The sequence below is a fragment of the Lepisma saccharinum genome, chromosome 2 (assembly GCF_977018435.1).
Source record: "Lepisma saccharinum chromosome 2, izLepSacc3.1, whole genome shotgun sequence".
NCBI lineage: Eukaryota > Metazoa > Arthropoda > Insecta > Zygentoma > Lepismatidae > Lepisma > Lepisma saccharinum.
The window spans coordinates 27,044,844-27,070,906 of NC_139230.1; the positions used below are offsets into that span (position 1 = coordinate 27,044,844).

At 37.6% G+C, this 26,063-nt stretch overlaps 1 protein-coding gene across 2 annotated transcripts in view; it reads right to left on the bottom strand.

Annotated features, from left to right (window-relative positions):
* The window catches only part of LOC145983967 (tyrosine-protein kinase transmembrane receptor Ror2-like), a 607,910-nt gene that overhangs the window by 69,459 nt on the left and 512,388 nt on the right, over positions 1-26,063 (bottom strand). The gene's annotated exons all lie outside the window — the stretch shown is intronic.

Below are 26,063 nucleotides of genomic sequence, written 5' to 3' on the forward strand. Positions count from 1 at the left end.
TGTGGGAGCAAGGGGGAGAGATATTCTCTCTCTCTCTCTCTCTCTCTCTCCATCTTCGGTGACCACATTTATTTTTCCTGCAGGAAAGGACCGCAGCGGAGGGGGCCTAAGATATATAGCGCGATGGCAAAATTCATAGCGCTTTCTGCGTTTCACGTGGGCACGCTCCATCACAACCGAAGCGTACAAACAGAACGTACGGAAAGAATTATAGGTATTGAACGGGACCGAAAGGAAGGCCACGTTATATATAGTTCTGGTCGGTACGTACGTAGAACAACGTGTACTTCGTACCAGTGATTGCGAGATATTTATACGGTCGTTAGCAGTATTTGTGCGCGTGTATTGTACGTACATGTGTGTACGTTAGAAAAGCACTACGGAGAGGGTAAGGATAATCTGAAAAAATATCCATCGCATATTGCCGTGCATCTCTCTCCCGTACTTGCCAAATACAAGAGAATAACGATAATGTATGGATATTTCATTTGCAGACACTTGCAGAAAACTGATATTAGAATAAAGATGCTTCTATTTTTAAAACTTTTTCATCGATTTCTAGTAAGATTTTTACCACTCACTCGGCAACAGAGATTTCTTTAAAATAAATATAAAATAAACACACTTAATTCGGGGTAGTTTTAAGTGTTAAGGTAAATGTTGCAGTGACACACACACGTATAGATCATGCAAGATATGGAAAACACTGTGCAGTATCACTTCTTATACACCTTGAAAAAGTTAACACTTCACAGGATTTAGTGGAATTCAAATTTGACAGCACTATCAATCACATATCTGCATCATCATGGGATCAGTATTGATCTAAGCGGGCTATGAAAATGTCAAAGTCGAGTATAATTGATTCCTCTCATGTTGAACCAAAATGTCAATGCAAACGCATGCAGCGGAGAAGAAAAAGACCCCCAAGCCCAAATCTATAAAACTATAACTATTAATTACAAAGAATAATTATATTATGCAGAACAGATATCGACTAGCAACATCGTAATATTTTGGCGTTGTGGTAGACAGTTTACTTGCATGTAAGGGATATGCCGATATCTTTATTCGTGTGTTTGCAAGCGTGTGTATTTGTTTTAATTTGAGTCTCTTTTCTGTCACTTTTGGCAAATTGCAATGATGACAATGAAAAATGGTAATATGAAACTGGTGAGGGGGACACTCACAAATAAATACCCATGACCAAACTAGGATGGAACCTTCGCCGGAGAGATTGTGAATGATTTGACCTCGCCAATATTTGACATGGCATGATAATACAAGTGATTTTATAATGAATATGCAGATTGCATAGTGGAATGAGAAATTAACTCTGGGGTTCACGTAATACGAGTTTGTAACTATTAATCGACACATTATTTCAAATCTAATAACTATATGTCCAGAAGAACAACGTTACAATTGTTTGAATTTGTGTGAAATGTTTGTTTCCAAACTTCGAAAAACGCAAACGTGCTGCTAATATATCCCGTTAAGTAGTCAATTATAGGTTTTCGCATGTGCTTCAACATCAATTATCTATTCATAGTTGCGATTATATGTTTCCCCACCTGCTTCAATATAAATTATCTACTCATAGTTCTTGTTATATGCTTCCCCATGTGCTTCAACATCAATTATTTATTCATAGTTGCGATTATTGGCTTCCCCATCTGTTTCAACATAATTTATCTACTCATAGTTGTTATTATAGGTTTCCCCATGTGCTTCAACATCAATTTTCTATTCATAGTTACCATTGTAGGTTTCCTCGTCTGCTTCAACATCTCTTATCTACTCATAGTTTCGGTTATAAGTTACATTTTTTTCCACAATGAGAACATAAGGGCAGCGCTGTATTTGCAACATGAATGATAACACGGAATCTTATTTCAAAAGAGCTGCGAAAGCCAGCAGCATAGGCGAAGAAAGAAGCAATACTGACAAGGCGCAAGGGTCCAGCATCAATAAATCAAATATGAAAATAGAGGGGGGAACATTGGAGCTGCGGTCACAGCATCAGGTGTATAATCTCGATAGTATTCAGGGGTACTCTTCACCTGCCTCTTACGAAGGAGCAGGCAGATCCATCTAGAAGATATATGAGCCCCTGAGGTAGTATTTGAGAGACCCTACCTTCCAAGACACATATATCTAGATCCCCGTCGCTATAACTCCAGTCGAGCTTATAACATAGAAAAGCGATCACGTTTCGACGATAACTTTCTCTCCATGGCTGTTGCACTTGGCAACGATCCCAATTTTGCAATATCTATTACAATTACAACATACAGAAGAGTTCATGTATAACACTGAAAAGACATAACTACAAAAAAAAAGAACAGTAAACATGTTACTGATATGAAATAACAAGAAACTTAGGAGCCACCTCGGTAGCCGAGTGTGATAAATTAAGTATTCTCTTGGAAGAGTTCGGGTTCGAGTTCCGGTAGATATGGTATCAAGACCGTAAGTCATGTATTTTAGTATAGTATGAGACTCGTAATTACGAAGTCAATCCATTACATGCAATTTGTGAGTCCGTACTGCGTGGCTGCATACGCATTCAGAACCAAATTCTGTTTTACGAGGGCTCGAAACGTTGAAACGAGACGACAAACATATAAAAAAAACCGTAATTAACAAAAGTTGTTATCTCAATGACCTCTTTACGCTGTAGAAGTTCGTTCAGTGACGCTATGCGTTGTTTGTACAATACCTTCAAAACACGAAACTAGACGAATGTTTATATATCGAGAGGAGATCGAGACAGAATGATGAAATGTTTCATACTGTAGTCAGGATTCGAACATAGAACCCCTGGCTTCGTAGCACATTAAGATAGCTACTGAGTCACATAAGTCCATTAGCGATTTCTCGGTAGTGCATTGGGTTACGCTCTCGCCTTGTATAATCAAGAGGTCTCGAGTTTGATCCCAAGTGTAGGCACATTGCATAGTGGTTTGAATCCCACTTTAACTGTAGGTTCATTCTTGATTAGGCTATGTGAGCACAATGTGATCATATGGAATTGAGTTGAAGTCAGTTTATTATTAAATAAACAAATAAAAATGTTAAAACGGTAACAACCGCCCTCCGTGAAATGCAGTGTAACGTGCTACGAAGCCAGAGGTCCCAGGTTCGACAACTGTTCAGGTACTGTGTGTGTCGCAACACAATTTCATCAATTCACCACTTTGTTGCGACTAACCCAAGATATAGAAAAACGATGTAAAATAACAAAAATAGAAAACAGACAAAACAACAATTAAATAATTGATGATTTGCGTGGTTCTCAGTAGAAATAGAAACTCCAGCGCTGCTAGGCGAGGTTCTTTGGGCAAATGAGGTAAGTAAAATGTTTTGGAAAGTCAAGACATTTCCATAACGTCTCCGCAATACCAGTGCATTCAACGATAGCCGTGGCAAATTCCTCTGCGCACCGAACATTTCTCTCAAATTGAGTGCGTGGTTGGCTCAAGAGGACGACGGAACGGCTGTCAAATATCTGCAGCTTGAAGTGAGCCGAATCAAGGTTCAGATTTCACGCACGTTCAGATTTCAGATGGGGGCTTCAAATGTCGAAGTTCCTCAGCTTTATATCTGAAGTTCTCGCGAACCCAAGAAACCAAGAATTTATCTGTGTTTGCATCCGATAAGCAATATATACATATTGTCAATATGGCAATCCCTGAAACAAAAAACGTTTTCTCATATGATGTACATATTGATTGAACATCTCAAATTGTTGTACAGATAGAAACAAAAAAGGGGCTACATGTACAGCCAACGGCAAAGATAACAATAAGGAAATTGTCCATCGCTATTTCCATTTTTTAAAAAATTCTACATCCTGTGTTGTTTTAACGAATGTAATTATGTTGATTTGAAGCATGTGTCCTCCACTTACTGATGTTTTTATATCAATTCATGACCATCACATTGTGGAAAATAGACTGAATGAAAATAGTGACGGACAATTTGCCTACCATTTATTTTCCCGTAGGATGTACAAAATGATATTAGTAATTTCTGAGTTATGAAATTTGAGAGTTCGAACGTACAATCAACGAGCAAAATATGGACAACCTTACCTGCTTTTATTACAAATTTCAAAGTTCAAAATACAACATCAGAGTAAAAGAAATAAGTTGTTAGTAACACTCACTTACTAATTCTCCATGCCCAGAAAAAGATAGCTTCTTTTTTTAACACTTATTTTACTCGTAGTAGATGTTGTCAATGTCTGTGTATAGGTGTATCTGGGGATCATCCAGTCTCGAATCAATGCGTACCTAAACGGTGGGGATAGGGGTGTGGGGTTGCAACCGTAGCGTCTTGCAGGTCACGTAACTTCCGCTATGCCGAGGTTGAGAATATTTAGAGCTCCACCTACACACCCTTATGTGACCACAGGACAAGAATTCCTGAGTTCAATTTCTGGTGGTACATTCCGCTTTAAACTGCAGGTCCAGTCCCGATTAGCCTTTCTGGACATATAGTGGATTTTAATCCAGCTTCACTGACGATAACGTATCTATACTGACTTTTATGTGAGAAGACAAACTAGAAAGTCGTGCTTGTCGAAATGATGGATATGTGGATTTAACTTTGATCCAGCCAACGAATGCCACGATGTAAATCCATTGAAAGGCCTCTTGCCTCACCATACTAATTTTGTGATTTGTTACCGACTTGGGCTCATAATCGAAACGCCCGGATTCAATCAGGTTGATCCGGGATCTGTCACTTTCGTAAAAGTGAAACGTTACAAATTAGCGTAGAATACCGTTAAATAACACTCGCACACAATTTGTTTTTAGGAATTTCAAACTTCCCACCTAAAAATGTTACTTACTTAACTACAGAAATTATAGGCGTTCAACATGTGTTATCACAAACTCCCCTTCTTTCTTTTAGAAATCTTAATTTCAAAGGAACACTAAGTAATAGCGTATGACTAGGGTTGTCACCTTTTAATCATTGTGACTAGAGTTCATTTATTGCGCAATGGTTCGGATCCAATTTTGAACTGTCGACTCAGTCCCGATTAGTCTATCTCAACATCAAAGTGAACTTGAAACAAACTCTAAGTATCCCCAAATTGTATTTTCGTGACATTTTGTAGTATCTGCGAGCGCCATATCTGGACTATAAGATGGATGACACATGCAAAGCTATCCCAATTCGGTAAGTTTCTGTAAAGATTTTGTTTCATGTGGAACAGACGAACTTAGCATGCATGTCGTCATAAACAATTCCTTAATTTTCATGTGCGATTGTGAACTTAGATTGACGAGTTGTAATAAAACATAGAAACGCCAATGTGATTTGAGATCAAAACGTCTTAGCTGAAAACTTTTGACAAAGAATTAACGTGGATATAGTTGTTGAAGAAAAATGGCGAGAAGATAGAATACCATTGATTGTGGTAAAATATAACGTGTTGTACTGCACCTATAGTTTGAAGCAATGGGAAAATATAGATAAATACTATAAAAATATGAATCAACAATTGTCATCGTAAGTTTCAGACGCACTTGATACATGAAACGATTAGAAGTCTTGTTATAAGCAAAATAATCAATTTAATAGCCAGTTTTGTTCCTACGAAGCTTCTTTGTAAGGGAAGGGGGGGAGGGGGTGGAGAAAAAATTGTGTGGTTACACAAATTGGTAACCATAAGTACCTATTTGAACTCGCATTCAACAAAACTTCTTCTTTTAAATTAATTATATGGTTCCACCAAACAAATGGTCAGCTACACTGAACTGGGTACTGGTAATCATACATTAGGGTGATTGATGTCTGTTTGAACAAATTGTTTAGTTATAAAACCCACGTATTGATTCTGCTGTCTACATAGTTTTTTCGGTATACATTGCTGTTGGGAATCAAACACACGACCCTTCTATCCATCAATGCTTTATGCAGCGGCAATTCAAATTATAGGAAATTGACGAGGGGTATCACGAATTATGATACATACATAGTGATGTGACAGGCTGTGTAAAAGGCTTAAACTTATTGACCCAGCCAGCTTAGAAACTGGCAAATATTTGGCAATAACAATAACCTGACGCAGTTGGAATGTAAACGATTAGGAAGTAACAGTATTTGAATTGTAGCTCTCTTTAATATATAAATGCTAATAACGATAGTCACATTGGACGAAGTACAACTGAAGTAAATGAAACGACTGTAAAAATGAAAGCTATGATGGGCCTCCTTGATAGAGCAGAGTCTTATACTGTCACCTTGTAATCTAGGGGTGTCGAGTTTGATTCCCAGTGGAGGCACATTGCACAATGGTTAGGATCCCACTTTGAACAATAATTTCAGTCCCCATTAGGATAACTGACAATAAAGCATTTGTAAAATTACGAAAACGGAAGATTCGATTTGATTTGCTTTATTTTACATCGCCTTTTGTGTCACTTTTGGCTAATTTGCGAAGATGGGGATGAGTGATGATATGATCAAATTGATGAATGGACACTCACAAACATCCATGCCCAGGCCAGGATTCGAACCCGGGACCCCTGCCGTCGTTACGCGATGTGCTAACCACTTTGCCACTGGGGCCGGAAGGAGATGGAAGAGGAGCAAGAATATTTTGTATGTATGAGGGGGTAGCTCATTCTTAGAAACACGTAAAAAGTTCATATTTGGGACAATAGTTCGTGTGATTAAGGGTTTTTCTTGGCAGAAGTGATGCGATGGAGCCAGGTCATATTCTCTGCAATGTCACAGAATGGAATTTCATGTCTTATCTAATACATAAAGGATTCGAAAAGCATTATTCCAACTGATTAACCACAGAGGAAAATCAAGGTAGCCTACTGTGTAGAGTAACGACTTTTAGATACTAACAATATTTATGTTGTATGTGATCAAAAAATGCCACGAAAGCTATTCAAGTCTTACTTATGTTTACACATAATAATATTGTTCAATAGTTTCTTTATAACAAGAACTATCCTCAGACTCTCATGGACACACCCGAAGTCATATCGCAGGTGTGAATATAGGAGTTATTCCTGAATAAAGAAACAGACTAATTAATCTATTGTTGCCACAGGTCATTATTGACTTCTGGTATGGCATGTGGAACAAGTTAGTCCGGTGTAATATGTTCATCGCACATGTGATTTCTTGGGGAATTGGCTCTAAGAGGCAAAAAAAATATTTTAGCTTGATTGTTGAAACGAATGCACTGAAATCAAAACCAATATGTTTGGACAAATAATTTAGTTCAAATAATAAATAAAATAAATGTTTAGCTGTATCGGGAAAACTTGTAACTGTACACGCGTGCCTTCCAAATACTTTATCTGAAAAATTTCAATCATAAAACTAATATCATTCCACCTGCATTCCATTGTGTCTCATGATGATACTTCGATTTCTCGTACGAGCCTAATAAATTCAATATATTACTAAAGAACATAAATTTACGCCAATGAATCTCCAAGGACACTGAACACAGCAATCCATGGATCATAGAAATAGTCCAACTTGCTAATGTCCTCCATGCTTTGTATCCTTTCGTCAGAGTGGCTTCTCGTTAGTAGAAAGCTTCAGCAAAGTATGCAAACATGTACTGGTATTTAGGCAGGTAGAATAGAAATCATAATTTTTATTATAAAATCATTATCTGATGATTTTTAAATAAAATCACAGTTTCTGAAAAAAAACACTCATAAAATTGCCTGTATTTTTTTCGGCACAGTACAGATATACAGCACTGCAATTTTTGTCTATGAAAATTATTGAATTTTAAAGCAATAGAAATTTAGTGTGTTTACAGTTTACATGTTACATTTTCCATCGCATGGGCTTCACTCTATCAGTACATTTATTCTGCTCCCATGCTTTTCCTTTGAAAATACAGTGCGTCCAATTCCTTGCGAGGCCGAGAGATCGGGAGAAGTGTGGCGGGCGGCGCTAGCGAAGATGCCGACATTTTCGACCAGTAACGTCCGGCTTATTTTTATGGACATATCTTTAGCATGCAGTTATTTATATTAATATTGCAAAACGAGCACTAACCTGTCTTTAAGAGTTGTTCAAAGTGATGTCCACTTACATTCACACATTCTTGACATCGTTTGATGAATTTTGATTCACACGCAAAAGTTCTTCTTCCGTAAGTCTTCTCGACTTACTTTGTCAGGGTACCGTAATTCTTGCACTACAGAGACTCTGTACGGTTCTAATTTTAGTAACTTAGTGGCGGTATGTGCTAATGATTTTGACACATCCACCTCCTGTGAAACACGGAGTAGAGGTTTGTTTGGAGAGCGTTCAAACGCTGCCCCAATTTCGTCGAGTTTTTCTTCGGTTAGAATCCGTCGTTTTTGCTTAGGTTTTCTAAAATGTAACGATTCAGTTTCTCGTAATGTAAGGACAAGACGTCTAACCATCTCTCTACCTGGAGGTGAAACGCCAGGGAATTTCTGTGCAAATTACCTACACACGTCTCGACACGAGTCTGTTTTCACGTAAGTGTCATACATAAAAATGATTTGTTCTAACGTGAACTTTGCGGCTGGCATTTAAATCGCCTCACTTTCACATAACACACACACACTGCAATTACACAAAGAAGTAGCACGGCAAGCAACAAAAAAACACACTCTTTCACACAGTACGAAATTAACACGCTCTTGGTTCAAGGTCTGTTCCTCACTCCATTTGCAGCTCTGTCCAGGGCACCTTTAGTCGCGAAGGAAAGTAGAACTCAAGCTCGGAGCTTTCAGATTGCAAACAATGATCACGAAAACCATTGACTTTAACGGTTTAGTCTGCAATGTAATCTTGATACAGCGTTGCACATTCGAAACCTCCAAACGATTACGAGCGAAGCAAAACGCATTCGAGGGTAAATTTACGCAGGACGTTACTGGTTGAAAATGTCGGCATCTCTGCTGACGCCGCCCGCCGCACTTCTCCCGATCTCTCGGCATCGTAAGGAATTGGACGCATGGTATTATAGTATCTAAAACACCATCGAATGATTAAGAAATTATTGAATTTTCATCAAAAGTGATTTTGATCTCTACACATTACGTCTGTACATTATTCTATAAATTATTTCTTTATTTATTAAAATCTCTGATTTAAAAAAAAATCACGCGATTTGATTCTTGATTTAAATCAAACAGATTTTAATCAAACAACCTTGCATTTATGTATTAATATTATACAGAAAAGTAATACCTTCTTAACGTGGTATTCTTTTTTTTTAATATTTATTCTCTCCATCATATCATTAAACAAATAAAATTGCACGAATTGGCGTGTAAAAAAAACATCCTTACGTTCTTTTGAGCTCGAAAGTTATTGGTTTTAGTTTAGAACAATGTTCATAGGATTAGTATATTAGAACCCTCAATTTGCACAGCGCTTGTAGACTCAACCGACTATCCCTTTCTTAGTTGTATTTCTTGAATGCAAAGTTTTTTTTTTGGTCAGACACGCCGGCAAAAGTTGTAGGTACGTACAGTCATGGACACTCCTGCGTTGTAACGATTCCATTGAAAGTCAATAGGATTGGTACAACCTAGAAGTGTCCATGACTGTACATACTATTTCTTTACCATCTAAATAGGCAAGCAACCGGACGCTGGGTGAGATTGCAACTACTCTAGAACAACATCAAACTTTTAATGTGATAGTCTCTATAGTTCAGGACCTCGCCGATGTCGTAGTGGGGTCCCGGGTTCGAGAATAAACTTTGCCAAAAAAAACTTTGTCAATCTAGTCCATAATGCACAAATCAGAACACCTGCTTCCAGACGAAGTAGATCACAACACAGTACATTGTTCGAAGTAAGTAATAATGCTACTTACCAGAACACAGTAAGTGATAATTCGCCTTCTTTATGGCAAATATACTGTATTACAAAACTTCCTTTACAATGTAATATTGTTCTTATATTTTCTATTTAGGGGGAGAGGTGCGTTTATCTATTTTAAGCAAATATGATGATATATACATTTTTCAACTTTTAAAAAGAAATAAAGTTTAGTGCTCAGAGTTTGCAGCTGATCACAAACTCATGTTCAAATGGTAAAAATACTTTATGTACAGTCTCCGACAATAGAAATAAAACACCTAGATCCTGAAATGCTCGGTTCACAGCAAGGCGTTACGTGTGTTGCCTAACTCAACGGCGATAAGTGGATTTTTAGTAGCAAATTTTCAATGCCAGGTTCTACCAAAATCAGAGCCATACCCCCTGAAACCAGACACAAGTTCCCCTTAATAGAAATGAGAAGGAATAGATGGTATAACAGAGAGCAACATTGTCCAAGAGATGCGACGCAGCACAATGCAAATGAGCGAAGCGTCATCGACGAAGAGTTAGTTCAAAAGTCGAAGTGGATTGGACGATAGAAGTGAAGCGAATGAACGAACACCCCACTTTCGCACGAACACGCGTTTCAACAAGTGTTGACTCATTGATCGATACTTTCCACGTCATCCCCTACCACACTTGGCTTATGAACTCACCTGCTGACGAATTCAGCCGTTTTGTGCGCTTATTAAAAAAAAAAACATACAAAGGAGAATTCGAACGTTTCGTCAGCTTAAGTCAACTGTCAAGGGACCACCATATTAAAAAAGAAACAAAACTTCCAAGGTGTTTTCAATATAAACCCAGAGCGCACGTAAGCACACTAGTTAAGGATTTTTCTGGAAAATCCAAAACAAAAGGAATGATTTTGCTAATTGTGGTCAGAGCATTAATAATCTACTTCGTAGGTTGCTAAGCGACAGAACAAGGCACCGACATGAAAGATCTTGCCAGCAGCTACACACATTCAACTGGAACAGGATTTTGAAATTAAAATAATCTAATTAACAATCTGTCTTTGACGGCTGTGTCTGTTGTGTGTATTAATGTGTGTGTGTGTGTCTGAGAGAGAGAGAGAAGGACGAGAGGGGGGAGTAAATGAGAGTAAATTAGGAGAGAGAGAGAGATTTCAGACTACGCAGAATTAACTTGGATTCCCACTAATTCAGACTCTTACGAACTTAAAATTTAATTAACAACGATAAAAATATTTAGATTAAGGGTTAGAAACTGAATCGTGATATTTAGGCACTATTTGGCACATAACATGCCGCATCTGGATGTCAAGATAGAAAAATGTGGCCGTAAATTGATAAAACAAAGCATCAGCTACAAAATTTAATGTGTGTAAAGGTGGCATACAATGCCCCTACTTTTTTTTAGCATTTCAACCACTTTCATAAAATGATACAATGTTATACTGTATATGGATGGTTGATAAATTGACGGGCAACTAAACTATATTGATACATTTATTGGCAAATACCAAGGACAAAACATTGAACATTTCTGCGTCTTAACAGTGGACATCATTTGGTTGTAGCTAAAACTGAAAACTTTGTAAGTAGAAAAGTGACAGAAAAGAGCCGGAAATTAAGAAGTATTTATACAGTGCATCAACTACGACAAGTGCATTTTTCAAAAGATTTGTAGGTTTAAAACCCAACATCTTGAAACTTTATGGCCAACTTCACTCAAATGCAATTCTCAGGTATCTCTATTTCATAGCCAACGCCATAACACGACCGCCAGGTTTGCTAAGCGTCCAGACTCCACCACGAAGATCTCTGTAATAGTGTATTTTCATTAAAGGCGATATGTAAATGAACAGAGTACGTCAGACTAAGCAAATGTACTGATAACATTACTTTCCCGTAAGCTTTGATGTACGCGATAGTAACAAAAGAACTCCCTTTGTCTTAACAAGTACTTCACTTTTAAGGGAACTAACCAACGATGATGATGTAATGTTATCGCGTTGTAAAAAAAGGGTCCCGGGCTCGATCCCGGTGGAGGGACATTGTCCAGTCCCGATTAGCTTATCTTATCATAAATTTGACTTAAACTTTCACAAACTTTTGACATTTTCCTTACCTCAACTTTAAAAGTTCTTATGCACATATATGTTTAGAATTGTGAATGAAGAGGTTTTGCTGGAATATCAACCTGCTGATTTCCGGATAGACTTTCGAGCTTTCGAGAGCTAACGTCACTCTCATCTTCAGGGATTGGCAGATATCCAGAGAAAACCTCTTCATCATTCGCCGCCAGGAAAGCTTCAAGAATTATTTCATGTTTAGAATTGTAAATACTTTGAAAATATTTGTACACATTTAGGAAAACCATCAAAATTGTGCGAGGTAAATACTCCAGAGAATATCCATATTCTTTTCTCGAACGATATTGCATATTGTTAGAAAGAATCGCTAATATTTTACAGAAGATGTTTGGATACTTTGCATAAGTTTGGTTCATACGGTGAAATGAAGACTACGGCTCATGTATCGATTGAGCAGGGAAGCATGGTTCTATCGGAATACTACAATACCGGTCCCACCCTTTCAGAGAAAAAGATCGATGTAGGTTGGACGTGGAGAGAGACAGAGAGAACCTAGTATTGTTGCTGAAGTGTACTCAAAATGCTGAAATGCTGGCGAGATAAGGGCCGTTCCCTGGTTTTCGGGGAGGGTTTCTTCTCCATGAATTTTTCCCGGGTCGAAATTTCTCGATACGTTAGGTCGATTAGCATACTGAAATGGCAACACGATGCGGAATCCCTTCAGAAGATTCAATTTCTGACTTGTTTCTCTCTGGTTGCCTCCTCCTTCGCCGTACGATATCGAATTTTTCTTAATTTCTCGATATTTAGATGTTTCTTTCGGGTGTTAGTAAAAACCAACAATAGTAGATAGGATCCACTGTATGATACTGTAATGAGACGCTTTCAACATCTACAAACTCATTGAAATTAAACTCCGTGCCTAGACACCAGCCTTGTTTCGAAACATTCCAAGTTCGTTACAATATAAGCTTTTTAAAAGAGAACAAAATGCGATCTTATGTAAAACTTTCCAACAATTTGCAAAGTATACGAGTAGTTGGCCTGCTTGAAAATCAATTCTTTAGAAAGTTTTCTTTAATTAACTTTTCATAGTAGGTTTTACATGTAAATCACAAATAACATGTTGCTCGTTGTTTCAAGGGACGAACTCATGCCCAAATTGCTATGCACTTCAAAGATTTTGATTCTTGTTATTCATCGTCGCTTTTCTGCCACTTTTGGCTAATCACCACGATAATGATGAGTGACGATATCATGTAATTGATGAAGGGACACCTACAAAAACACCCATGCCCAGGCCGGAATTAGAACCCGGGAGCCCTGGCACTTCAAAGAGTCCGCATTGACCATCATTAGGTTCTTGAAATATTGCTGATTTTGTCTTTATTGTATTTTTCAATAATTATGAGAATCGGTAAATTTGTTTGTTATTGCATGTTTTTCACAAATACTCAATAAATGAATGTAAAATGGTAACGTGACTAACAGAATGACTTTTCAGTGCGGAATACCTTATTTCCAAACTGCGTTCTGATGCGGAAAATATTACTTCAAGAGGCATCTAAAGAGCAAACCGTTATGTTCTATTGGACTGTACGTACCACACACAAGCGCACGTAGAGTGCCACCTACAACACTAAGAAACATTCACAGCGCTTTAGGGAAATAAGGCAAAAAAGAAATAAAGGAACACTTTTCTTAGTAACTGTTATTTCGTTGAAAACTCGTTGGGAGAGCTCTGAAAACATTCCCTGTCCTATATCCACGCAGAATAAATTCACAGTTGCCACTCACATTCATTTTTGCTGTCGGACTATGAGTATCCTTCAAAGTGTAGTACTCTGTATTTTAACTCTCACTCTGTATAACTTGCAGCAATTAGTCAGTCAGTCTTTAAGTTATTCTGTTAAAGGATTCTGAGATTCGAGAAGAGCTTTTTACTCGTAATGAATATTCAGCTACATTCGAATTCAGATCCATTTAATTCCAACGAACCATGTAACTCAAGGTTTACAACACAACACCCCTTGGTAGGTGCTTCAAAGAGACGATGTTAACACCCGTCGCATTTACATAGAGCCGCCGTGTGGCTTTCTCCACAAAGAATAGCCGATAATGGTTCACGGCTGTAAGCACTGTCGAAGAAGCTTTTCGAATCTCGCTGAATTCAACAGACCTCATAATTTTCAGCGAAAGATTTTTGCATTAAACGCGCTTTGAAAAGAAGAGTCCACAAAATAACCAACTCAGATGGACAAATTGCTCCGCATATCTTAAGAAACTTACTCAATCTGATTGTTACAAATTAAATCTGGGGAAATTGAACTAAGCGGAAAAATATAGCTTCACTTTCCGAACTTTCAGAAACTTCTGACTTTACGATACGCAACCTATTAACTTTGAATCCATAAAATTAGTATATTTAATTATTTTTGACTGGACATATTACTTATTTTCACTGATTTTCATGTATTAATTAATATCTCAATAAAAAATGCTCTCATTCGTTTGCAAAGCGCCGTTTTCATCGTTCTGCAAAATCGTTTATTAGCCTACTAGATCAGATCTGTAAATTCTAGGTTCGCTGGTCTGGGCACGACTGTTACTATGAGTGTCCCTTACTCCATTTCAGCTAATAATCATCATTCATCCTCAGTGTTACGATTCGTCTAGAGCAGGGGTTCCAAACATTTTGAGTCCGCGCTGTCTTTCAGATGTCACACTTAACGTTCGGCACTCCTGTACGCAATATTTAAATTATATATATATATATATAACTATAACAGAGCGAATGCTCCAATTACAATAGGCATTAGAATTTGCTATATACAATATAATTTACATAAATACATAATACATGATACAAACACATAGTAATTATTACACAAAACCTTAGATAAATACGAATACAAAAAATTACATACATATATTACAAATTTTGAAACAGAGGAGAAAAGTAAAGGACAGAAGAAACAAAACATAAGCAAGTAACAAACTATAAAAGCTTGAGAATAATAAAGAAATTATACGAATACCACTATTTAAATAAGAAACAGCAATAATCACTACAAAGCAAAAGTTCAAATTTGAATTCGTTTATATGTATACAAAATTTAATTCTAGATATATGAGATAAAAGCTATAAATTGTATTTGAGACTATAAATATATCACTCTAGAATTAGATCTGTTTTATTTGTGTATTATATCTAATATGTTATTTAAACTATATAGAAAGTTTTTAATATTAAAAGCAAAATCCAAATCAATTCCAATCGAGACAATATTATTATGTTATATATATGTTGTATTTCTTTACAATGTTCTCCGCCTTATGCGTTTTACATGTGTTTCCTCTTCTAGAGCACCGTGACGTACAGTTTGAAGACATAAAAGAATATATTAAAAAATATCAAAATTGAAACGAATTTGTCGTCCCCCCCACTCTCTCTCTCATTGCACTATGTTGCAATAGAATTACAAAAATTATGATAAATTTTCATTCACTATAAATATTCCCCTACACTTACAATTATATGTTGTCCACAATAATACTGTTAATAGATACACAGCACCAGTGTCAGGCCTCCCCGATGGCGCAATGGTAAAGTTGTCGCCTTGTAATCAAGGGGTCCCGGGTTCTCCGCACTATGTTCACACACTCGCACTTTATACGCTATTTGCATTCATTCTTATCTTCACTGTTGTAAGTTATTGATTACTAGGTCATTCCGTAGCCGTAGTGGTCCAGTCGGCAGGGCATCTGACTTCTGCACTGGAAGCCAGAGTTCGATTCCCAGGGTGGACGATTTAAGGTGGGAATTTTTCCAGCGTAGTTCTTGTAAGAAGCGGCTCCACGGTTCACCCCGAGGTAAATGGGTACCTACCTGGGAGCAACCCAGAGGGCTAAACCCGGCCGGAGCGTGATGTCGAACACATCACATCCACTCCTCCCCGCCCGCCTTCACAGCATGTTGCAAGGTGCAGGGGTAAGCTTTACCTTACTGGATCATTCCATCTCAAATCAAACAGTTACAATCAAGGGTCCCGTGTTCGATACCCGGTGGGTGGAGGTGGTTCGGATCCAACTTTTAACATGTAGGTCCAGCTTCAATTAGCATTTCTGTGCGTAAGTCAATTCAAACAAACTCAAATCAAGCAGGTGCCTTTACATCAAGCACGCTTTCGTTTTCGTGTGACTTTAGAAATGTGCATATACTTTTTCTCACATTTTGCAGGCCTGTAGCTCTGTTATTAAAAATTACAGGGAAAACATTATTTCATATTTTAATGTGTCTGAACACTCCATTCCATATAATAATATATATATAATATTTCAAATAAATCTGTGATGGCCAAGGGGCACATTTAGAGCTTGCCTGACTAATTTAAAATGAAATGAAATGAATGATTTAAAATATTAATTTTCTTCTGTTTGCAAATTCATCTCATTTCCACCTCGTGTAATTTTTCTCCGCATACACTTCTCGTTTTGCGGTATATTTACGGAGGATATGAATATGTAACTGTTGCAAAACTACATTTGTATTGACACACCCATAACGATGAAATATCACCCTCACACACACACACAGACATATATATATATATATATATATATATATATATATATATATATATATATATATTCATGTTATAACATTAAAATGTTTAATTTTTAAAACTTCACCGATTTTCTTTCAAACGTGTCAGTTAAATAGCATGACTGACAACTGAAGCTTGAAAATGACAATATGTGTCAGCGAGATTACAGAGGATAGGACGTTGATACATTCACTGGCGAGTTTTTTCTCCCCACGGGTGTAATTGTTCATGTCAGTTGTCAGATACAGTTCAACTTTGCATGAAATTATTTGAAGGGATAATTTTAATATAGCTGTACATCAATCTGCAATTTTTTCTTTTTAAATTTTCATTCACACAGTAGTTTCGTTTGCATTTTACGACAGTCTTGAATGTTTTGTTCATTTATCACAGAACCTAACAGAAAATCTTCAAAAAATACAATAAAATCGTTCATATTTGGCCTATAGTTTGATAAATTTGCAGTATTCCATGGGAAACCTATCACATACTTTTGTTAGTGGAGCCTAATACTGAAAATATTGCTCTTACATGGATTTTGTTAAATGGAAAAATCAATGATTTGCATGTAATAATATAGGTAATCACTTTTATCATATTAATTTATGCAGGTTCCTATTTATAACGTCTATTTGAGAGGGAGGTAAATCATTTTTTTAATTCTACGGAAAATACAAGTGCGACAAGATCACGTTAGCACGTGCAACATTTAATTCTGTAACTTGTCATAATTAATATTAATTATGTAAGAATAGCAACAAAGACTAGAATTTCCAAAAAGCCAATAAAATGTATTATTAACTATTAATAGTGGAGAATAGTTGCGAAATTCAGTAATATATAATATTAATATACATATAATTCAGTTAGCTATCTTATAAGTAGGTTTAAATTCACGTTAAGCCGGACCCTGTGGCCGAGTGGTTAGCACATCGCGCTCCGACGCCAAGGGTCCCGGGTTTGAATCCCGCTCGGGCTTGGTTGTTTGTGAATGTCCATCCATCAATTTCATAATTTCATCACTCATCCCCATCTTCGCAAAATAGCCAAGAGGCACAAGACGCGAAGTAAAATAAACTAAATCAATCAATTCACGTTAAATTTCAAACACCTACCTGGGAGGGAAAAGACCGTTTCGAAAATCTCTTGGGTGTTCCGGGCAACTGAGAGAAGTTTCGCATATTTATTACAAAGGCATTTGATTACTCTCAGTTACTATAGGAATATCAATACATTATTAAAATACGCCCAGTTCAAATTTGAAATGGCATAACTAATTACATAAAACTAAAAATTTTAATTACAATCTACAGAGACAAAATTGCAATTAAAATACAATGGTGGAGTATATGAACAGGACAAGCATATAAGCTGCCAGTATAAAAGTATAGCCTTCCCCCAAAGTGAAATCGGGTCCCTCCAATGAAGGAGTAATATCTTCGCCTTGTTATCAAAGGGTTCCGGATTCGATACCCGGTGGAAGCACACAGTGGTTCGGATCAGTCCCAATTAGCCTATTTGTACATAAAATTTACTGAAAAACAAAAACTCAAGCCCAAAGTGAAATTATAAAAAAACTCTGATTGAAATTATCGTGATGTAGACCCTATCAGGGACGAGGTTCTGCTTTTTGAAGGTGAAAATCGCGCCTTTGGGAATCTTCGAGACCACATATTCACCAATTTTCCACCCCTCTGTCCTGACTAACAACTTAGCTATGCTAAGCTAGAGCGGCGTCCACCGTTTCCTGCCACATCGGAATTATTCACGTTTAAAAAGATATTCAATCTGCGCAAGAAATCAGACAGGGTACGTCAAGAAAGATTAATTTCGTTCGGAAGAAAGTGACGTCACATCTCGGCGGCCGCCACTTGCTCTTTTTCGGAGCGGAAGTGCGGGAGGAAAGTAGCACCCACGTAAACGGAAATGATAAATACATCACGCACTAAACAGTTATCGATCACTTTCGCAGGCTGGCAGCCATAGAAGATAACGCGTTATCGTCCGTTGGCTACTCAGCTGGACGGCAATAAATACGGGCAAACATAAAATTCACGTCTGAAATTGCTTGTGGCTCCGCGATGGGTATCAACGTAGGGTGAGCTTAAGAAAGTGTATGCTAAAAGCAGGAGGGAATGACAGCTGAAGGGACGCTTGGAACATGATACGCAGGCAAAATGCCACTTGTCACACCTTATGCATCTTACAGGGACTGTAAAATTATGCTAATGTTAAATAATAGTTTACCGAAGGTTTTATTTTAAATACTAACTCAATCAAAATACTAACAACAAATGCTGACTTCAGTTTCAAAATAATTTAATCATTTTAATTCACTGTAGTTCAGAATGTAATTAAGACATTACATCTTGAATTACATTACATCTTCTATCCTTGAATTTTACTGTGTTTGCATTAGTTTCATATTATATGTAAATTATAATGCATAATATTAATATCTCCTTATATTTTGCTTTGTACGGGGTGGTTCAGATCTGAAATATTGAGTGGAACGATAATACATTGTAGTACATTGGTAATATTTGAAATTTTGTATTCATATAGGCTATTTTTATACAAGAAAGTCTTATATTTTATGTTACTCTTTTCAATCAAACTTTTATTATTATTATTATAACTTAATTGCTTTAGTAACTATACTTTCTGTTGTGTACATTCACTTTAGCGTTGACATGTTTTATGTTTATTTACATTTCTGCAACTGCAATAATATTTCTTGTCATTAAAAGCATGTGAACTTACAAACTCAAAGCAGAAAATATAGAACACTGTAATTGGGCATTCGCCTGTTGTGTTCATATAAATAAATAAAAAATAAATAAAGAATGCGAAACATATGCCTAGTTTCTGGGGGAAGAAAGGATGTGTCCAGTGGCGAACACTTCCTTCGAAAGAGGGGTGCCAGAAGCGACAAAACACCCACTCGCCCCTTTATGCATCAAGTAAATACGTATGTATACGTTGACAAAAATATTCAATATCAGCTGGCCACGTACCCCTGCGAATACGGAGTGTCCGCCACTGGATGTGTCATATATTAGTAAATCCATAACAGATGACATGGCTTCAGAAGATTTTGATTTTTGTTATTTAGCGTCTCTTTTCTGCCACGCTTGGATAATCGCGACGATGAGAATGAGTTATGATATGAAACTGATAAAGGGACACTCACAAAGAACACCCATGTGCTACTAATTCCGCCACGAAAGTTGGCGAAATTCAGAAGAAAACAAAACGAGATGAGAAATATAAATAGTTTTTTAGATTTATCTGGTGATATTTCTACAAAGCTGAGCTTCTCTTATGTATTTAACATTCGATAAACGTTCACACGTTAATTAAGATAAAAGCGGTATTTAATTATTATTTCTAGACTTTCGATCTCGGCACCGAAATTCCCGGGTTCGAGTCCCTGCCTGGGCATAGGTGTTGCTTGTCAGTGTGTCTTAATCAATTTGATCTAATCATCACGTATCTTCATTGTCGCGATTAGCCACGCTAAATGACAAAAAAGAGAAAGAGAGAGAAAGAGAGAGAGAGAGAGAGAGAGAGAGAGAGAGAGAGAGAGAGAGAGAGAGAGAGAGAGAGAGAGAGAGTGAGTGAGTGAGTGTGTGTGAGTGTGTGTGTGGTGGTAAAGCGCACAGCTAACTCTTTTATGCACGATAGCCGAGAATAATAAAAAAACAGCCTTTTACGTCAACAACAGAAATATAAAATATTTACGAGCGTTGCATGTAGAAATGTAACAGAATTTTTTGTAACTCTTATGATTAACTGTGCATAACTCTTGTACTCCCCCCTTACTCCCTCTCCCTCTCTCTCTGTGTGTACATATACAAGTAAGTATACGTGTGGCGAATGTGTGTAACGTAATATATGTGAAGTACGCTAGAAATGGATTCAGTACAAGAGAAATGCAGGCAAATTCATGGATATAATGGTGCTGGTACGTGTAATCATTCGGAAAACCGTGTCAGACCTTTTTATTCTGATTTTAAATAATGGCAATGAGGTTAAAAATGATAATTTATCTCCACAACAGGTGTTACGATTGAAGACATTCTAGTTAGAAACAAATTTTAAAAATGGTTACTGCAGAAGAAATAGACGGAAAGTTTTTTTGAATTAATGATAGTTTTTCTACGAGGTAAGTCTAATGCGTGATAAATATTCACACTCTATCCCTGGAGTTCTATGAAAATTCTATTATCTTTAGACCGGAAAGGAGGATTCTACCGCCTTCGTAGTCGTAGATAATTCCGGCTTATGTTGCTTCCGTGCATTAAGAGGATGCAAAGCTTGGTGTTGTCCTTGTGTCATGCAAGATTTTCATTATTCTGAAATGACCACATTTACACAAACGTAACGCCACGATAGTTGTCGGCTGGTTCCGCTCGACAAGTTTCCAGAAAGTTAAATCGTGCGACAAAAGGGGTGGGGTTTAATCCCAACACGCCCAACTGATTCCACGCAATCTTTAGCCGGCATGCAAGATTGCATCAAATTAGAGAAGCACCAAGCAAGACGGGCTAGGCAGTAGAGAAACTTGGAATGACGACCCACGTCTCTGGCAGAGGGGTTCCCTCAATCTGCCGGCGGCATTCCAGCGCAGTCGCCAACCCATGCATCTTGAAAGAGCCGGAGGAGAAGCCACTTACCACCACCCCCCTTCAGAAATTAAAATTTGTTCGGATCCCAGGAGGTGTAAGGGCTGTGGGCAGCCCCGGGTTTCACGGCCCATTAGAGCAGTTCCTGTTTAATAGCCCATTAGCCATCCCCACATCTATTCTCTAGGGAAAGTCATACATCTCCTACCCTACACTATGGGGCAACATTGTTCCTGGATTACCATACACGGGGCATAGCGTGAAATGACTTTTCTGATTTCCTCCTGCACTGGGAAATGTTTGTCAAGTGAGAACCGAATCTGCACCAAACGTTAATAACGCGAATGGTTATTTTCTTTATTACTATCGTAAATACGAGCCCAACTTCATTAGAGGACATGAAATGCTTATTTAAAAACATTATTCAAATTATCGATGTGTAGTACTGGCATGATATATGGCTTGACGGCACCCATTTATTCAAACTCGAGAGAAACATTTGCTAGCACTCGTTACTATAATCAAATATATTTTACAGCTGAAAGATATTTTTGTCCCATTACTTAATACTTACTGGGGTTCTTTAAAAATGATAAAGGTGCGCTTTCTCTCTCCTAACAGAGGGGTTCCATATATCGTCCCTATACAGTCAGAAGAAGTGGATTGAAATTCATACGTAAATCAGAAGAGAACTGAATGATCTCCCAATCCTTTCAGTCATGTATGTAGTGTGAGGTGGTCAAGTACGTAGGGTGTCTGTCTACCACATTGGCAATCTGGGTTCGATTCGCGGTATGGGTGACCTAAGATCGGAATTTTTTCCAACCTTGTCCCTGCGTAAAGCGGGTCTGGGGTTCACCCAGTCACTAATAAAAAAAAAAGGCACCTGGCGGCAAACCTGGGAGGTAAAAGCTGCTAGAGCGTGGTGCTGATCGCTTAATCTTCACACTCCTTCTATGTGCATTCATGGCACGGTGTAAGGAGTATGTACACGGTGCATTTAACTGTAACAAATTCATTCATGTCATGCTGTATCATCATCATGCAGAAGATAGAATAAATGCGGAAAAATGCACTAAGTTTGCAAAAACTTTTAACCGGCCCTTGACGTGTAGCGGAAGCCACGTCGCTCTGCAAAATGAGAAGACCTGAGCTGGATTTCTGAGCAAGGCACGGATGCTTCTGTTTGTCCTTCCACCACTTCATCTAAACTAGTCCATGCAAACATGGTGGCATGAACTAATAACCAAGAATATGTCATTTTTTCTTCCTTCTGTGCGTTCACTCATTCTTTTCTAAAAGTTAAGTTACTTACGGTGGTTCTTTTGTATTGTTTGTATTTTTATATTTCTCTTATAATAAGTCTATTTTTTGCATCATTAGGCCACGCCAGGACTAGAACTGGAACCTTCGGTGGGGAGATCATGAATCAATCGCTAAGTATACTCGGTCACTGAGGCGCTTTTCTGAACAATCGGTCATAATCAATCCCATCCTCGCGAAAATCGCCCAGAGAAAAGTCAGTAAGGGCATTTAGGAAATCAAAAATGTGTGAAAAAATGTATTGGTTTCAGGAACAGCCGAGTTAACTTATGATAAAATTTTAAACTGTTCCTGTGCTGTATCAGATTTTGCTTCTTGTATCCTCGTCGGAGAATAACAAAGGAAACAGTTTGAAAAAATATAATTGCAACGTAGATGAAAAAAGGGTACTTTTTCCATTTAAGTACATGATATTTACTTCCAACTTCAACTCAACATTATTTTAATGTCGAAAAAAGTAAAAACACCAATGTCGATACGTCTCTTGCATTATGTACCCTTATTGATTTTAGCAGGATAGCCAGAAGTCGGGTTTCCACAATGGAGGGGGACACAGAATAAACAAACACAATACTCTTTATATACAATTGATCCCCATTTCAATGTCCAATAACAGGCTGCTCTCCTAAATGCTCTGGGCTGGACGGAGCGCGTCTGCTGGAACAGAAAGGCCATCATCAGCTGCAGTTTGTGTAAAACAATACGCGCGCTTCTATGAGGAAATACGAGTTCTCCTTTTTTTCCAGATATGATCGATCGAATTGGAACTAAAGGATTATTGGCCCGTAAAAGCATTTCCTCACTCCTTTCAAGTAAATAAATGACACGCAAGCAATTAGGTCCTGGGGTTGCTTCGCTTGAATATTCATCAATACACGGCGTATTTCAACATTTTCGTTTCGAGACTAGCTGTGGATAAAATCATTTCTATTTTAATGCTTACGTGCTTCTCATCGACCTAGAAGAACAGTACAACACGTAATTCGTGTTACTGAAGGATAGAAATGCAAAAAGATTTATTTTTTCGACGCACACAAATGGGTATCGTGACATTGTCAAGATTTTCAAAAGCAGAATTTTAAAGCAATATAATCCAACCCCGTATACTCTGTCGATGCCAAATATCACTACGACGTTCGATCACAGCTATTTAACACTGGTTGGATTACGAAAATGGAAGTCATAGCATAGAACAGACTTGAAACCTTATCCATAAATCCCCTAACTGAGGAAAAATCTGAATATATTTTGTAGTACTTAACACAACACGAAGGTTTACATGATAATGTTGAAACTCATCTTAGTTTACGGTGTTTCCAAGTAAAGTTGCTCTTTCAGTAATGTACGTATTTTATATCCAAATTATCTTTACTGTTCCCGGGTTCAAATCTCGGCCTGGGTATGTGTGTTCTTTGTGATTGCCTCTTCATCAATTTCCCACATCATCCAACACTCATCCTCATCATCGCTATTAGCCTTTAAAAGTGGCAGAAAAGCGACGATAAATAACAAAAATTAAAACTAATCTAATCCAATAAAGTGCACATGCCAATCTACAACCTAATAACACAAATAATATTCGTGAACCTAAATGTAACAAACTAGACATGTCCTTTGGGAGCTAAAGTCTGGAATAACCACCTAATAAACTGCAGAAAGAAGATAAATTTGGCCAAATGTAAAAGTCTGAGTGGTGAACACATGAATACCATCATCGTTTCTCATTTACCCATTTACCTACCCCTCATACAATTTACCACAGTGCTAATATAATCTTTTAAAATTATATTATTATATTTTTCATAATACGAGGTGTGGCTAGAAAAAAACCGAATTGATGTTGCTGTCGACAAACGGCAAGCTCGTAAAGGATAAGCGGTGCATGGGTGTATAACGTGATATCTTGCCTACCGGCTGTGTGATTGCCCAGGGTGCGCGGCGCTCAGTTCTTCTGTAGTTTGTGGACGACGTGAACCGTACATCTGTGCTCCGTCGGAAAAGCAATTAAGTGTGTAAGTGGAACAGCGTATCAATCTGAAGTTTCTTATCAAACTCGGAAAATCCGCCACAGAAACTTATGGTTTCTTGAAGGAAGTGTACGGAGATGTGTGTTTATCACGCACTCAAGTATTTGAGTGGTTTCAAAGGTTTAGAGAGGGACGAGAAGTGATTGAGAATGACAAGCGTCCTGAACGGTCTTGCACGTCAAAAACGGAATCAAACATTGCAAATGTCGGTGAATTGATTCGAATTCTGTACCCGAAGGTCAAACTGTCAACCAACAATATTTCATTACGGTGCTGACGACCCTTCGTGAGCGAGTAAGAAGACGACGACCTGATTTGTGGAAAAGAAAGTCATGGATTCTTCATCAGGACAATGTTTCTGCCCACACGGCATTGTCAGTCAAGGCTTTATTGGCCAAGTATGGGATCCCAGTGTTAGAACATCCACCCTATTCGCCGGATCTCGCTCCGTACGACTTTTTTTTATTCCCAAAGGTCAAATCAGCAGTGAAAGGAACCAGATTTACGACCGTAGAATGTGTGAAAACAAAAGCGACTGAGGTCATGAACATGATTTCGGAAAATGATTTCCAGCACTGCTTCCAGTAATGCAAGATTCGTATGGAGCAATGTATCGATAGTGCAGGAGAGTACTTTGAAGGGGATGATGTTCATATTGTACAAAATAACCAATAAAAGATTTTGTAGCAAGAGTCCGGTTTTTTTCTAGCCACACCTCGTACATTTGGTGATAATTTTCTACATTTAAGTATTTGCAAGATTATTGTGCATATAATTTGCTTTCTGAAACCATGACAAGGGTTTCATATGTGTATAATAAGCCGTGTATAATAAGAAATGCAAAAATAAAATGTAACCCTAAAGCAAACAATAAAAAATATTGTAATGAACTTTTAATTTTACTGGCATATCATATTTCCTTGTTTATGAAATGTTCTAAATTGGTATCGAAACTACCTTCAGACTTCGAATTCGCAAATATCGACGACAGATTTCGCAAATATTCAATATTGCATCATTTAATCAATAACTAGGTAAACATATCAAATCGATGTTTGGGTGGTGTAGGTTCAGTCCACAAACTTTGATGTAGTTTTCCTGTGTGTAACAATTATTGACCAAACAAACTTTACTATGACCTTAGTCCCATATAGTGTCATCATCATCTCAGGTCCTTCCCGATGGCGCAGTGGCGTCGTCGGCTTGTAATCAAGCGGTCCCGGGTTCGATACCCGGTGGAAGCACATAGTGGTTCGGATCCCACTATAAAAAATATATATCCATTCCCGATTAGCCTTACTGTGCATAAAGTGAACTTGAAACACCAAATCAATCAATCAATCAATCAAAACCATAGTGTCATCAGGTAAGTTTCAAGAAGGTGAGTCCAGTACGTAGATAAACTGTTTGTGTTTTCAAAGCTAAAATACTTACAAAAAACGGATATAAAATAATTACTTACGGCGTATGAACAAAGGTTTTCTTACATAAAAAGGATCGGTTGCATTTATACGTACCAACCTTAACAATAACAACAAACACAAACCATTTCA